General features: G+C 37.5%; 1 non-coding gene across 1 annotated transcript; it reads right to left on the reverse strand.

Moving 5' to 3' along the window:
* Positions 1–13,834: 13,834 nt before the first annotated feature.
* LOC128291269 (small nucleolar RNA R71) lies at positions 13,835–13,941 on the reverse strand. Its single transcript, XR_008281045.1, has one exon. It is a non-coding gene; the product is annotated as a small nucleolar RNA R71 (small nucleolar RNA).
* Between the last annotated feature and the right edge of the window lie 3,498 nt (positions 13,942–17,439).

Here is a 17,439-nt window from a genome sequence, read left to right on the forward strand (position 1 = left end):
GCTCTGGCCCTGTTCCATGAAAACTTAAATATCTCTTAAAATACGATTCATATGATCGTTTCGTTTCTTCCATATGAAAGTAGATTCATCAAGGTTCGATTACATAATTTATTCACTATTTAATTTCATTCCTACTATTTTTAGTGATTTTTCAAATTTACATCACTGCTGCTGTCAGCATCTGCCTTAAAGGTAGACTTTACCTATTTCATAGTTTCCATGATTCAACTAGCCCTTTAGCATATATAGCACAAAATATGATCATGATTAACCATTCCAATGGCCAATCATTGCCAAGCATATCCACACCTCTCATTAACCATATACATACAAAATGATTATAACACTATGCTCAAAATATATAAGCCATTTTCGCATGGCTATCCAAATATATACAACACCAAAGTACTTGACTAACAACAAAAGGGTAGTCCTATACATGCCATTAGTAGAGTTCAACTAAAAGAGTACCACAAGGACTTTGATAGTGTAGACGACATCGACTTTGACAATCCCGAGTCTGATAGCTGACGAACCAAAATCTATGAAACAGAGAATCAAAGAAACGGAATAAGCATTTAATGCTTAGTAAGTTTTGAATAATGAAATTAGTTTCGGCTAAGGTATAACATTCATATAGCTAAATGAATAACTTCATATATGCACATTTTCATAATCATACTTACTTTACACTTCAACCAATATATTCATACACAAGGTATCAAACCTATCTAAAGGCCGAAAATTCATTAATCAATTTAACGGATACTATTTAAAACGAATCAACTTTTCCGATGCATGTACGAAACATACCTTATCGTTTGGATTTTATGAGAGTATTAATTGAAATTATTACAGCAAGATCGCTCACTTCCAAACCCAAGTATCTTCGAGATTTAGCCGGATATAACAACTCGCACAAATGCCTTGGTCCTAGCCGGATCAAGAACTCCACAAATGCCTTGGTCTTAGCCGGATATAGCAACTCGCACAAATGCCTTCGGGTCTTAGCCCGGTTATCATCGAATAATCATGCACATATGTCCACATATCATAACACATTTTTATTTCGTTATCATTACTAGAACTCAGACACAAGGCACTTATCTACCATTACCATTTTCGGCTCAATAGTCACGTACAAAGAGCATGGTTTTGAGTCGCTATATAACATGATCTAATCGAGTCATAATCTAAGTTCCATTACTCGAAAACTTACCTCGGATGCTGTCGAACGATTTCAATGGCTATTCGATCACCTTTTTCTTTCCTTTATCGGATTTAGTCCCCCTTTGATCTTGAGCTTAATTTAACAAATAAATTGATTTAATCATTTTGAACATCAAGGAGGAATTTAAGGTACTTAGACCATATATATATATATTAGGCATTAGAGTCATATATGTATGAAATCATGAATCAAATTCAACATTTTTGCCAATATTCTCCTTTAGCTGATTTTCTAAGTCAAGATAAGGCCATCATTATGCTTACCTATAGCTGAACGTACAACATCAATCTATGTATTCATTCATGTGGCCGAATATGCATGTCTATGTTGAGGCCGATTATTTACTTAATACATTCCACAAATATGGTTACTTGTATTGACTAAATACCATTTTGTTTCAAGTTCAAAACTCGGCGAATACACATATATATACACTAGTAATCAAATACTAACATTTGCACTTCACCTTAATAGCTAGCTTAGCAAACCTTAGTTTAACATATAATTGTTCATAACACAATTAAAGCATCCTCTCCATTCCATCAATTCAAAACACATACATCACTCAATAATATTCCAAGTCATATTCGGCCTTAGTACACACTTGTTAGCCGATTTTTCTCCATTTAGCAACTAATGCACATATGTGCTCATTTGCTAGACTCTACTTCACCTAACTACCATTTCTCATCCAAATAACATGAACAACATTTACTCATGACATCAAGCATTCTTTAATTCGGCTATCACTAGTATAAGCTCCTTACCTTAATATCAACCTAAGATGACCGAATGCTATTTAACCCAAGTCATCAAGAGTTTTATTATTTAACACCTTAGATATCCATTTCAAAACACTTAATCGGCCTTTGATCAAGACTTTAAACAATGTCTATGTTCGGCTATCACACACATGGGTGTTATTAGTTTAACGTTTTAACAAGATTAATTTCTTTCATCAACAATCTTTTTGTTTCTTTATCCATCAAAACTTAAGGGTAAGAAAGAAAAAAAAAATCATGTTCTTCTCACACATACCATAACCGAAAGTTCCATCCAACCCTCTAAATTCAAAATTTTAGTATGGCTAGGTAAGAAAAACATGATGATTAACCTGAACAAACTAAGATTGCAAAAGAAGGATTAACAAAATTTACTAACCTTCTCTTCATTCAAAAGGCCGAATGCCCCCCCTCTTTTTCTTCTTCTTGTACGGCTAAGAAGAACAAGGTGATACCTTTTTTTTTCTTTTCTTCACCCTTCATCCCCTTATTTTATTACTAACTCTTTTATTTTATTCTTTCCAACACGAAACATTAACACACCATGCTTAAAATATGCTATGACCCATAGCATGGCCGGCCACTAGCTCAAATTTTGGGCAATTTGACATGCAAACCCATCATTTCTATAACATGCATTAATAGGCCACTTTACATTTGCCTAGCACATTTCTAAATTTTCTCACATAAGTCCTATTTACTAAAATTCACCTACAATTAACAAAATTCAAATAAGAAATTTTCACACATGCATATATACATATAATAAGCATCAAATATGACAGCTAATTATTTTTATGACTCGGTTTTGTGGTCCCGAAACCACTTCCCAACTAGGGTCACATTAGGGCTGTCACAAGTTCAAACTCAACGTAGTGAAATAATTTAGTTTACATGTTTCAATTTTATGGACACTTGTTGATCAAACTAGGTTTTTGGAGCAAGTATTTATTTTTTGCCTATACTATTTGCATTGATTATGGATGCAAAAAAGAGACTTGATTTCTAATAAATTATTGAATAATTTCTAACGTATGAAAGTCCAATATGCTTGAGGGCAAGTATAAGCTAAGTAAGGGGGATTTAATAACATGTTAAATTTACATGATTTTTTCTTTTGTATTTAAATCGATTAATTCTTGAATTGATCCTTGCTAAATTAGTGATTTTATGTTTTAATCCTATCAAGAATGAAATGGGATACTATGAGTCAAAAATGAGTAGAAATGACTAATTTACAGCATAGTCAACAAAGTGGGGCCGAATTAGAAACTTGGAAATAGTCAAGGATTTATGAGATTTCTTTTGACGTTGTAAAAGCTAAAATTAGAAGAAAATATGATTTTCTTTTTATTTTATTCTGATTTTATATAGTGGGTAGTTAGGCTAAATTTAGTATATCATTTGTATATAAATAGGGCATTTGTGGTAGCTTGAGAAACACCTCGAATACTTTGGAAATTGATTGGATTTAATGCAAATATCCAATTTATTCCTTTTGTTCAAAAACCTGTAGCTTATTCTTTTTCATTTTGCCAAATTTTGTTTCAATAGCTTTTAAATTCTTTATCGGCTTAATTGTTTTCCAAGTCCCTTCCATTTTCCATCAATCTCCACTACCATTTAATCCTTTTCCATAAACCAACCAAAGCATGATTAAATTCATGCTTCACTAAAATTCTAACTTAGCTTTAGGTCGGTATTATTTCTGGTCAAGAATTGTGAGAAATGTATCATCACTAAAGAATCTTTCAAATCGGTATTCACCATCTCTCCGGAATATTGGGATTGACAAATTCATCCATTAAAGTTAGCTCGATTTCAATTCAAAGAGTACACATTGGGTTGAAGTGGTTTTAGCGTATAGTTGGAAAGATGAGTCAACTGTGCTATATTCGGATTTCCAAGAGCAAGTTAGGGAAGTTATGATTGGATTTAATCATCTCACACGATTGAGGCTGTTAGTCCGAGTTGGGTTCTTCAGAACGTAAGGCTGTCGGGGTCCTAAATCGCGAACGCATGTATCACGGTTAGACAATCAGTAATGGTTTGTTTGCAGGGTGTACCGAGATCAACTACGAGAGGGAGAATTGGTGGTTAAGACATTTTTAACCACTATAACCAGCTTATTGTTTGTAGGAGAAAACGAATTTTTAAGGATCGATCCAAATATTGGAATCCACCGAGTTTAGGTTTAAGGCTTTCTAATTCGGTTTACAAAAGTCCAAATTGATTTTCTAATTTAATTTTACTTTTGATCTCTTTAATTGCATATTTCTACTATTTTAATTATTTAATTTCTAGACATTGCCAACTCCCTTAATTTATTTAATTTATTTTTCAGCAGGTCTGTTTAGAGTTGTGGGCACAACTTTTGACATGATAATCGTATCAACCAAAATTCCGATCATAAGAAAAATACAGAAGTTGATCATAATATCCAATCCCTATGGACTCAACCCTACTACTCTTTACTATTGTTTAGAGTTATTTTATTGTAGGAATTAGTTTTGGTGGTTTCGATGCCCATCAAAGTCAAATCCTTACTCCTCACATAATCCCAATATTTAACTTGTTGTTACTGGGCCTGCACCATCTCCTCAATCAGGTGAAACTGCTAGATTTCAAAAAGGGACATCCTATACTCTAACTGCTTTAAGGAGTGCAATATTTTTTGTTCAAGAGAGCTACGAGAAACTAGAAGTGATGTTGTGGGAGTATCTGCAGCAGAGGAGGTAATGGCATGGCTATGGTAAGCAGCCCTAGCAGCATCAGTGCCATGGATCTTGGCAAAGATGGTCTTGGTCAACCCACCCTTGTTGAGGGTGATATCCTCCTCCACATTGAGAGGGACTTAGGCAGTTTGACATATGGCATTAATAACTGAAGGGAAATTTAGGCTACCCGAATTCTTCTTATCACACCTATGTACTTCTTGAAAGTGATCCTCCTCACATTAATCTTTCTCCCTTTTATAATGGAGTGTAGCAAAAGCATTCACTCTTTCGAAACTATGGTATTGTGTGTAGATGGAATAAGTCAGATTCTCAAAAAATGATAGCAAATCTTCCTAATGGACTTCAACAAAGCCCTCTCGATAGTATAACATTCTTGGCGATGTTCATTGTATCCTTTGTATGGTTCATCTTTAAACAAGAACCACTACTCCAAACTGAAAGTCATTTCACGATGTTGCTATTATATCTCATGGCTAGGGCTGCGTTAAATAATGTGTAACACCCCGTACCCGAGACCGTTGCCGGAGTCGAACACGAGGTGCTAACAGACTTATTTCATTGTAAAACACAGTTCATTTAAAATTTTCCAGACAAGCTGGCTAACTGCATCACTGTTACCTTAAAAATCATATCATGAGTTCCAGAACTCGGAAACTAGTTTCGTAAATTTTACCTGAAACTAGACTCATATATCAATCTACAAATTTTTTTCTAGAATTTTTTGTCTAGCCAATTAGTACAGTTTATTAGTTAAAATCTCCCCTGTTTCAGGGTTTGACTGCTCTGACCTTCATGCATTACGACTTATATATCTTCCTGTACAGGGCTTCATTACTTATACCGTTTGTTTCTAACGAAACTAGACTCAAATAGGAATCTATAAATATATGGAATGACCTCTAATTATCTCTGGTTAATTTATAGTGAATTTCCAAAGTCAGATCAGGGGATCCAGAAATTGCTCTGGCCCTGTTTCACGAAAACTTAAATATCTCTTAAAGTACAACTCATATGATCATTTCGTTTCTTTCATATGAAATTAGATTCATCAAGGTTCGATTACATAATTTATTCAATATTTAATTCCATTCCTACTATTTTTAGTGATTTTTCAAATCCGCACCACTGCTGCTGTCAGCATCTGTTTTTAAGGTAAACTTCATCTATTTCATGGTTTTCCATGAATCAACTAGAATTTGTCATACAAAGCACCAAAATGATCATGATTAACCATTTGTAACACCCCAAACCCGGCCTAGACGTTATGACCGGATCTGGTGCGCCACATCGAAGCGTTCAAAACATTCCGTATTACTTAGTTGGAAAATCTTAGTTGGTGATTGTAAAAGACACTTTTAAAAGTAGGTTAAAGTGAACGGAAGCCGTGCACCAGGTAGGAAACCAGGAAGGAGAGGAGGTGAGTCCGTCGGACTGCTTAAGTACCAAGCTCCCTTCGGATCCAATCCTAGACATGCACGCCGCCATTGCCACACTCTAACATCTCGTATGATTTGGAGAAAACCTTTTGGTTATGTCTCATTTTAAGAAAATGATTAAGGTTGAAAAACGTTTGCTGAAAACATTTATTTTCTTGGAAAAACATTTACTTTGCGGAAACTTTGCGCGTCATCGTGATCTTTTAAAACAAGTAGTTTTTATAAGACGAACCCTAGTGCTAACCAGTTTAATAATTCCCAAAATAAAATTAATTAAAAGAGCGGCCTTATTACAACTTTGAGCACAATAAAAATAATCCAAATTAAATGCTAAACTTATTTAAAATCGGCAATCAATCTTCGTGGCCACTCTAAATCCCGCCCAGCTCCAAGTCAACCAACTAGGGCTCACCTGCAAGGATGGAAGGGGAAGGGGTGAGTTTGGGAAAAACTCGATTATATCTGAAGCCCATCCAAAGCCCAAATCAGCTCGAGCCCATTGGGCCTAAGCCCTATCTGAGATAACGATACACAGAGAACAAAGCCCTTTTCAGAATACAGTAGCAAGGCCTTAGCCCTTTTTAACATAACAAGATGGCCCATAGGACCGTTCAAGAACATATGTAACAATATCAAGAATGAATGCAAGCCCAACTGGGAGACTACTCAACCCACCAACCGCTACACCGCCTGCATCAGCCCTACACTCCATGTGGGGAATATCTCAACCCACCCAAATTTACACTCCACAGTTGCAAAGAACGCGCTCAATTATCGATCGATTGAGGCAAAGCCTCCAGTACATGGATGAACCACATTCAGTACTTCCTCCATCAATACCCCAATCCCATGCAATGATACTAATAAATGCATATCATGTAAAATACAGTATTAATCAATCATGCAGTTTAACCAATTTAAACCCTAGGGTATTTGGTAATTATGCTCTTTAGGGGTAATTTCGTAACTTACGTAACTACATAAGCTATTCCAGTAATTCTTAACAATTTTATGCAATTTGATTCTACCCTCTAACTGACAGGCTACTTTGCCCATCTCTTATCCATATTGGTCCGTAAGCCCATTGGGCCCAGTTTTGGCCCATCGAGGCCTTTTTTTCGAAATACGTTATAACGTCACACAAACTTACTTACCACTTTGCGGTGCTAGATCTAACAATTACTCTATGTCTTGAGAGCATTCGCATACTCACAAGCCTATGAAATGCCGGAATTTCGGCATTTCGGCTTTTGCCGAATTGAACTAAGAAAGGGTGTTTGGTACACACCTGATTTGCGACGACTGCTACTGAGATCTCTTTCGATATCCTACAATTGATTAGCACAGTGCTTATTTACAAACTATAATCACTAAATTCCAAAACTTACTCACCCATGCTCAAACCATATCCCTAAAAGCCTTTGAAACCTTACCTTCTTTGCCAAAAACGGTAGCTAGCTCCGAATCCGATTGCTCCAACAACCCACGCCTTTAATCCAACACTAAAGAAGACACTAATCATTGACAGAAAACGTCAGTTAAAAACCTTTAGAGCCACATGCCCAATTCGACAGCCTCTCTATATTTTAGGGATTTCGGCTTTTCTTAACTTTGCAAAATAAGAACAGATCTGAGATGATAAGTACTTACCCCTTACTCCTACTTGATTTCCACACAATCTAGTGCAGGTTTATCCTTAGAACAATGGTAAAACCCGAATCCAGGGGTTTGAAGAAGTTTCGGCAATAAGCCCCTAACCCAATGGTACTTTTGGCTTTTGGGGGGGTGAAGAAGATGATAATGTGGGGCTATAACCTTAAAGTAGAATTGCCGTCAGGTATCTAGGATTAAGAAAAGATAATTGTAAATTGATAAAAACAAAAGAACATAGGAGAACCTGGCTTTGAAGAAATCGGCACAAGCAGTGATCACAGGATTTCGGCTTTTATGGATTCGGCAAAAGTATTGATGAATAGCAGGTATGATGAATAGTTTTGAAGAAGAAAAATAGAAGAAGAAGAATAGGGGAGGTGGTAGTTTCGGCTAGAGAGGAAAAAGAGAGAAAGAACAATCCTAAGGTGTAAAAGAGAAGAAAGCGGCACCATCAATACCCTAAGTGCCGAAATACCAACCTAATACCCCCTGCCAATTTTCCCTCTTCAATTCCCATAATTCGGCCAACTCCTAGCCTCATCCAAATCCCTTAAATCTCTCCCCTTATCCCTCCTTAATCCAAGCATTTAAACTGATCCAACTCTCTTCTAGCGAATCCACCGAACTCCAACACTTACCCTCCCGCACTTAAAAATAAATGCATCTATTTGTCAACACAGGAATCGATCCCATGCCTTCCCCACCGCTCCACACGCCACTTTTCTAGGAGCCTAGTGGCGTCACCTCGCCACTTTACCAAGGCTCTTTTGTGATGCAATTTACCCACAACTCTACTTAAGGGCCACTTAGCGAACCCCTAACTCCTAAGTCTAAAATTCCAAAAATTCAACTGGGTTTTGGCCAACTCATGGGCCTTCCATAAGCCCATTTACTTACTCAAAATATTAATTTCACATCCAAATACAATAATTTAAAGTCTTTATAAAATATTGAAAACCATGAATAAGTCCGAAAAATCAGGATGTTACACCATTCCAATGGCTAATTGTTACCAACATTTCCATATCTCTCAATGAACAACATACAAAACGATTATAATGCTATGCTCAAAGTGTATATAAGCCATTTTCGCATGGCTATCCAAATTTATACAAAACCAAAGGGTACGTGACCAACAACAAAAAGGGGTAGTCCTATACATGCCATTTTCAGAGTTCAACCAAAAATGTACCAAAAGGGCTTTGATAGTGTGGACGACTTCGACTTCGATGATCCCGAGTCCGATAGCTGACAAACCAAAATCTATAAAACAGAGATTCAAAGAATGGAGTAAGCATTTAATGCTTAGTAAGTTCTGAGCAATGAAATCTTGCACAACTGAAGTATAGCATTCATACGACTAAACGAATAATTTCATATACACGTATTCTCACAATCATACCTACTTCACATTTCCAACCTTTATATTCATACGTAAGGAATCAACTTGTCTAAAAGCTGGAAGCTTGTTAGTCGATTGAGCAAATACTATTTAGAAGGAATCAATTATCTCAATGCACATACGAAACATACCTCATCGTTGGGATTTTACGAGCGTATTAATTGAAATTATTACAGCAAGATCGCTCATTCCCAAACCCAAGTATCTTCGGGATTTAGCCGGATATAACCACTCGCACAAGGCCTTCGGGCTAACACTAGCATAAATGCCTTCGGGACTTAGCCCGGATATAATCGCTAGCACAAATGCCTTCGGGCCTTAGCCCGGATATAACAACTCGCACAAATGCCTTCGGATCTTAGTCCGGATATAGTCACTAGCATAAAAGCCTTCGGGACTTAGCCCAGATATCATTCGAATAACCATGCACATATATCAATAATCATGACACATCCATATTTCATTTTCATTACCAAAGCTCAAACACAAGACACTTATTACACTTACTAATTTCGGCTCAATAGCCACATACAAAGAGCACGATTTTGATTTGCTTTATGACATGATCTCTATGCACATACGGCTACCCATCATACGTATAGACTAATTAATTCAACATATAATTCAAGTAGAATCGTTATATCACCGTATTTTTGTTATGATTATACGTCATGACTTAATCGAATCGTAAACTAAGTTTCATTACTCGAAAACTTACCTCGGATGTTGTCGAACGATTTCGGCGGCTATTCGATCACTTTTTCCTTTCCCTTGTCCAACTTTGTTCCTCTAAGCTCTTGAGCTAATTCAAGCAAATTTAACTTATTAAGGTCTCATTATGCTAGCTTATGGCCGAATATGACAAGGAGTTGATAGGTCATATGGCCACCTTTAGCTCAAATACAAAGTGGTCATACGTATTTTTAATCACATTTAGCAATTTAATACAATTAATCTAACATTTCCTCATGTGCACCTTCATGACCGAATACACACATCATTAACCTATTATCAATTAACTAAGCACTTTAACAAATTCTCCTTGAGCCGATTATCTAAGTCAAGATAAAAGCATCAATATGCTTGCCCCTAACCGAATACATGCAACACCAATCTATCTCATGTGGCCGAATATGTATGTCTATGTTGAGGCCAATTATATGCTTAATACTTCCTACAAATATGGTTACTTGTATTAACTACATACCATCTTGTTTCAAGTTCAAAACTCGGCTAATACACATATGTACACTAGTAATCAAATACTAATATTTGCACTTCACCTTACTACCATTTCTCATGCAAATAACATGAACAACAACCATATTTCCTACTATGGCCGAATGCATCAAGGCACCATACCATTTCAATTTTGGTCATGGGTTAAACAAAGAACCTAATGTCTATCTCAACAAAAAATGCTAAAAAGAAAATCCAAGAGGCATCAATCCACCATCACATGTATCATTATGAAGCTTCACATTTAGCATGCAAATGACATCAACACAAATCCACCTTGGCCGAAACTTAACTCATCTTCATGCATCAACACCAACATCAAACACCACCCAATGAGACAACACCCATGGCCGAATATCATCTCCAACACATAGCAAAGATTTAAACCATGGGCTAGGTAGAACTCAAGCTAACAACTAAAACATGCATGCATCTCATGGAACATCATCAAACATACCTTAATATAAATACAAGTATGGCCGAACCTCCTCAACCTTTTCTTCCCCTCCTTCCTTTGATTTTTCGATCAAGAAGAAACAAATGAGAACCTTTTCTTTCTTTTTTTTTCATCATCCTACTAACCATTATTATTTTATCATTTCTAACATAAACCATTAACACAACATGTTTATGACATGTTTTACCCATCAGCCTTTGTCATGGCCGGCCACTACTAATTAAATGGGGGAAATTGACATGCAAGTCCACCCCTTTGATTACATGCACTAATAGACCCTTATAGATTAACCAATCACATTTCAAAAGTGTCACACATAAGTCCTATTAACTAAATTCACATGCAATTAACTAAATCAAAGCTTAAAACTTTCACACATTCATATTCACATATTTTAGACAATAATTATCATATTCAAATAATTTGGTGACTCGGTTTAGCGGTCCCGAAACCGCTTTCCGACTAGGGTCACTTTAGGGCTGTCACAGAATGTCTTTGGCTGAGCAGCTCTAGCCCTTGACGATTCGGCAGTTTTGATGTGAGCCATTGGAGAAAACTGGAAGAATTCGTAGAGAATATAGTTGACAAAATTGGAGTTGTTGAAGAGAAAAAGTAATAAAAATGAAAACTTTAAGAGAAGTTTAAGAGATGTGAGCAGCTGAAGAAAGAAAATTAAGGGGATAGTGATGACAGTTCAACAAAATTGAAACGTGCTTAGGAAGTTGCATGACGTGGAGGAGGAAAGAATAAAACTAAGAGGATTTTGGGAGGGGGGATATCCAGTGCCCTAATGATAAACCGTAATTTATACATATTTTTATCCCATGCTTAGCACATTTATGGATGGTTTCTCCCTAGATTTGGTGAATTCGATGCTCATATTTCTTTAATTTCGTATTTTATACTTAGGTGAGCATAGGAGAGTAAAAAGAGCAAGAAGCGGGCTGAAAATGGAGAAAATGGACCCACATGGAAAATCAACATAGCCTGGACTTCCTCACACAGGTAAGCCACATGGCCGTGTCTATTTGGTAGGATCGAAACACGACTTACACGGGTAGACTACACGCTTATGCCTATTTAACAGCCTTGACCACGGGTTGGAGCAATCGCACACGGGCATGTCACATGGGCGTGTCCCCGTCAAACCCAAGTATAGTCCTATTCGAAAAAGGTCACTTTTGAGGGCTCTTAGGCATTCTAAAGCCTATTTAAACACCTAAGGAGGCACTTAGAATGGACACACGGAGTAGGAGGTAAGGAATTACTCAAGGGAAGCCGATTGGTCCATCTAAGAAGCCGGGTTCATCATCAAGACTGAATATCTCCCTTCAATTTTCATTCAGGGGTTTTGGGTTTTCTTTATGTTTTGTATTCATTATTCTTTTGAGATGTTTTCTTTCATAATTATGAACTAAACCCCTTAAATACGTAAGAGGAATGAAACCTAAGATAGATCTTGTTATTATTATCTGAATTGTGTGATAAATTTTTGACTTGTTCTTAATTATGTGTTCTTAATTCTTGTTTTAATATTCTAGTATATTGATTCAAGTTAATGCTCTTATTTGGAGGAGGAAAAACCCTATCTAAGGGTAAATTTTTTGTAATTAAGTGGAGTTGATTGCACGCCTAGAGATAGAGTGATAAGATTTTGCCGAATTAGGGTGAAACCTAAGAAGGGGATTCATAGATCGAGTTAATGCAACACTAGGGCGTTAATTAGAAAGATATTTCAATTAATCAACCTAGGGTTAGACGTTACTAGTCTCGAGAGAGATAATTATATAACTTAGGGATTCCTACGGATCAAGTCAAATGAATAAATCGTCTGATTCAGAGTTAAATAACAAGTGAAGTCTAGGTGGATTTTTCCTTGGGTATTGTCTTAATCAATCAAGTTCTCCCAAAAGATTTTCCCAATTTTCTCTCTGTGCATCCTTAGTTTAGTTAATTAGTTTAGATAAACAAAGCCCTTAATTTTTAGGCTAGATAATGAAAAGAAAGTAATTACTAGTACTCTTGGTTTCTTTGGGTTCGACAATCCGGTCTTGCTAAAGCTATACTACTGTTCGATAGGTACACTTTCCTTCATCGTGATAATAGTTAGTTTCAAGAACGATTAATTATAAATTCTTAAAACTTGTCATGAATTATCACGTATCAAGTTTTTGGCGCTGTTGCCGGGGAACTAAGATATTAGGAACACTCGATTTTTATTACTTTAGCCATTTTACTTTATTTGCAATTTAAATTTTTATTTTATTTTCTAAGTTCTTTTCTTTTATTCGCTCCTAGCAAGTTTTTATAGTGTATGACTAGAAGAAACCTGTCGGGACCATTACTATTTGATAGTGAGATCGATCACACAGTTTGCAAAAACTGAAGAGAAATAAGGCAAAGCTTATGATACACAGAGGAAGAGCAAGAGGACGATACTTCAACCACAACCGAGGAGATGGCTGAAAACCAGGAAAATCTGCTACCTCCTGCGACTGCCACTAATCCAGTAAACCAGAATCCTGCTCCACGTACTATGTATGATTCTACTAAACCTTCTTTAATAGGAACTGAATCGAGCATAGTTAGGCCTGCTGTTGCTGCGAATAATTTTGAACTGAAACATAACACCATTCAAATGATCCAACAGTTTGTTCAGTTTGATGGTTTGCAGGACGAGGACCCAAACGCTCATTTGGAAAATTGCTTAGAGTTTTGCGACACTTTTAAAATCAATGGCATTTCTAATGATACCATTCGCCTTCGGTTGTTTCCCTTTTAGATGAGGAATAAGGCTAAACAGTGGTTGAACTCCTTACCACGAGGGTCAATCACTACTTGGGAACAAATGACCAAAAAGTTTTTATTAAAATATTTTCCACCGACTAAAACAGCCAAATTACGTAATGATATCTCCTCTTTTGTGCAGATGGATTTAGAAACACTCTATGATGCATGGGAGAGATACAAGGACCTTTTGTGAAGGTGCCCTCACCATGGGCTACCACTCTAGCTATAGGTTCAAACGTTTCACAATGGCCTGAATCCTTCGACTCGACAGATGATTGACGCAGCCGCTGGTGGAATTATCAATAATAAGACACCTGAGGATGCTTATGAATTTATAGAAGATATGTCACTGAATAATTATCGGTGGCAAGTCATGAGGACAAAACCAACAAAAACAGCCGGCGTTTTTAATGTTGATTCGGTCACCATGCTCTCTAATCAGGTAGAACTTTTGAATAGAAAAATTGACGATTTTCTTTGTTCTTCACAGGTTCACCCAGTAATGCAGTGCGAAGCAAGTGGAGGTGGATCAAACAATTTAGAATACCCACCCTATGGCCACAGCATGGAGAATGAGCAGTTAAATTACATGGGTAATAATCCTCGATCTCAAAATAATCCTTATAGTAATACTTATAATGCAGGTTGGAGGAACCACCCAAATGTCTCATGGGGAGGCCAAGGGAATCAAAGACCACCACCTCTAGGCTTTCAACAACTGCCCTACCAACAAGAGAAAAAGCCAAACCTTGAGGAGATGCTAACAAAATTCATCTCGGTGTTAGAAACTCATTTTCAGAATACCGAGACAACACTTAAGAATCAACAAGCGTTAATCCAAGGGCTCAAAACTCAGATAGGATAGCTTGCTAAATTAATATCTGAATGACCACAAGGTAGTCTGCCGAGTAACACTGAATCTAACCCAAGGGAGAAACTCAATGCAATTACCATTCAAAATGAGGAAGGGTTAGTTGCACCTGAACCAGAACTGAGGCAAGAAACTGTGGTAAGTAAAGGTAAAGGTGAGGTGGACCACAATGACCAGAAACAGATAACTAAAGAGTACAAACCTCGTGTACCATACTCCAACACGATAAGGAAAGACCGCACAGAGGAACAATTTGGTAAATTCCTTAAATTATTAAAGAGTTACATATTAAATTACCGTTTATTGAAACTCTTTCGCAGATGCCAAGCGCAGTCAAATTTTTAAATGAGCTTTTAACAAATAAGTGGAAGTTGGATAAGGCGTCGCATGTGAAGCTAAACTCGGTTTGCTCAGCCATACTACAGAATAAGCTGGCCAACAAATTAAAAGATCCAGGGAGTTTTACGATTCCCTGTTTAATTGGTAGCCTAGATGTTAATAATGCTTTGGTTGATTTAAGGGCTAGTATCAGTGGCATGCCTTACAAAATGTTTAAGCAACTAGGTCTTGGGAAACCCCAACAAACTAGGATGAGTATTCAATTAGCCGATAAAACAATTAGATTTCCTAGGGGGATTATTGAAAATGTACTCGTTAAAATTGACAAATTTATATTCCCAGTTGATTTCGTTGTTCTAGATATAGAGGAGGATAGTAACATTCCTTTAATTTCTGAGAGGCCTTTTTAGCTACCATTAAAACAATAATTGATGTTGGCACAGGTGAACTCACACTTCGTGTGGGAGACAAAACAATCACCCTTCAAGCTCGTAATATGAGTAACACATTAAAAATTGGAGATGGTTGTATAAATCATTCTACTAAAACTGACCATGTGGTGCAACCTACTTTGCAGGAAATAAGTTCGCAAAACCTACATGAGCAATGTTCAAGCAATAACAAAGGACCTATCTATGAAGAACAAAGGCTACAAATCGAGGAACTACATGAATGGCGGACACATAAATTGAGGACACCCGATAAACCAAAACCACGCCATGACGAGCTCAATGTCGCACCAAATCAACTTAAGGTTGGAGACAAAGTAGTACTAGATGTAGCAGACCCTCGTATTTCTACTTCTGAACCTAACAGAGCAATCCCTCTTACGCTACTCAGTATTTTCCATATGGTACAGTTAAGGCAATTCATCCCAAATTCAGCACTTTTAAGGTAAACAGTACTCGTCTTAAACCTTATGGTGATAAAATTGATAGCAAGGATGAGGAGTGTGAACTCCTCGCACCACTATGACCATGCACCAGAAAGGTAAGTCAAGCTTAGACTATAAATAAGCGCTTCTCGGGAGGCAACCCGAGCACTAATGATGTTAACCTCTTTATAATTTTAGTTTTTAACATCTAAACACTCACTGAGTCAACGAAACATAGGTTTTCTAATCCACACGACCAGGCACATGGGCGTGCCTTTGGCCGTGCTAACACCACGGGAGGAGACACGGCCGTGCGATACGACCGTGTAAAAACAGGGCAAATTTTTTCCTTAGCACGGGATGCGATAAGTGGCTACAGTCATGCGACATAGCCGTGGGCGAGTTTGTCAACCCAACACGGGCGTGCGACACGCCCGTGACTGGAAACCATGGTTGAAACTGAGAATTTAGCATGGGCGTGTTGCCACCACCCGTGCTCAAGACTAATAAAGCAACACGGGCGTGCGCATTAGAACAGGGCATGAGAGAAGCGAATGAAGTAGGACACAATCGTGTGACACGGCCGTATGCACCAACACACCCAAAGCGTATGGGCATGTGCGAGTTTCAAACATGCCCAAATTTTAAAAATTGTGAAACACACGGGCAAAAATTAGGGCACACAGGCGTGCCCCACGGTCGTGTGCCCCAAAATCTATAAAACCCCTCACTATTCATCATCCCCTTCCCCAAAATCCCTAACCCTAGCCGTTGCAACTTCACGCCGCTATCTGCCACTCCTATGCGCCGACTACAACACCACTTTCGATGATCCAAAGCTCCTCCCTCTTGTGTTTGCTCATTTTTTCCCTCTATTTTCTTTATTTTTTTACTTATTTCATGATATTTTGTTTTATTTTGAGCAAATAATCATAGTTATCATGATAGAAATTTGCCATGTTAGTCAATACATTTTGCTGCATTTATCCATTTTTCTTGTTTCCATAGATTTCATGCTTACCCACATGCATTCATTCACTAGATATTTTCGTTAACATTACTCTCGTAGTCCTTTTCATAGTAATAACATAATTTATCTGATTGGGTTTATTTTTTTTTAGCATAGTTGTTCTTTCGTACTTCACTTCTAGGAAATATCTTTATTAGTTTTACCATGCATATTTTTCCATGCTATTGTTGGGGAGTAATTTTCTTTTTATTTTGACTTGCCATTACAGGTATACTATGTCAACCTCACGTGGCAAGAAGACCGCCGTCCCCGCTTTGAAGAAAAGGAAAGGAGAAACATCCTCCTTGGGTCTTACCACTGAGATCTGTCACCCTTTCCTCCAGTTCTCCTTGGGACCCCAAGAGGAGCTATTTCAGATATTTTGGGCCTGACCCCTAGGTGTGGGCCGCTGCATTGATTGGGTCACACTTGAACAAATTCAGATGGCTGACGTGGTCTGAGCTCTTCTGACAAATGAACCGTGGGGGCTCTTCTTTGAGCTCATCGAGCCAACGTACCTCGAGCTCACAATAGAAATCTACTCGACCTTCCATCTTTAGGTCATCATGTCAAACTTCGACGATCCTGGAATGGTCCAGTCCCGCCTTGATGGTCTAG

This window comes from Gossypium arboreum, chromosome 3 (genome assembly GCF_025698485.1).
Source record: "Gossypium arboreum isolate Shixiya-1 chromosome 3, ASM2569848v2, whole genome shotgun sequence".
Classification (NCBI taxonomy): Eukaryota; Viridiplantae; Streptophyta; class Magnoliopsida; order Malvales; family Malvaceae; genus Gossypium; species Gossypium arboreum.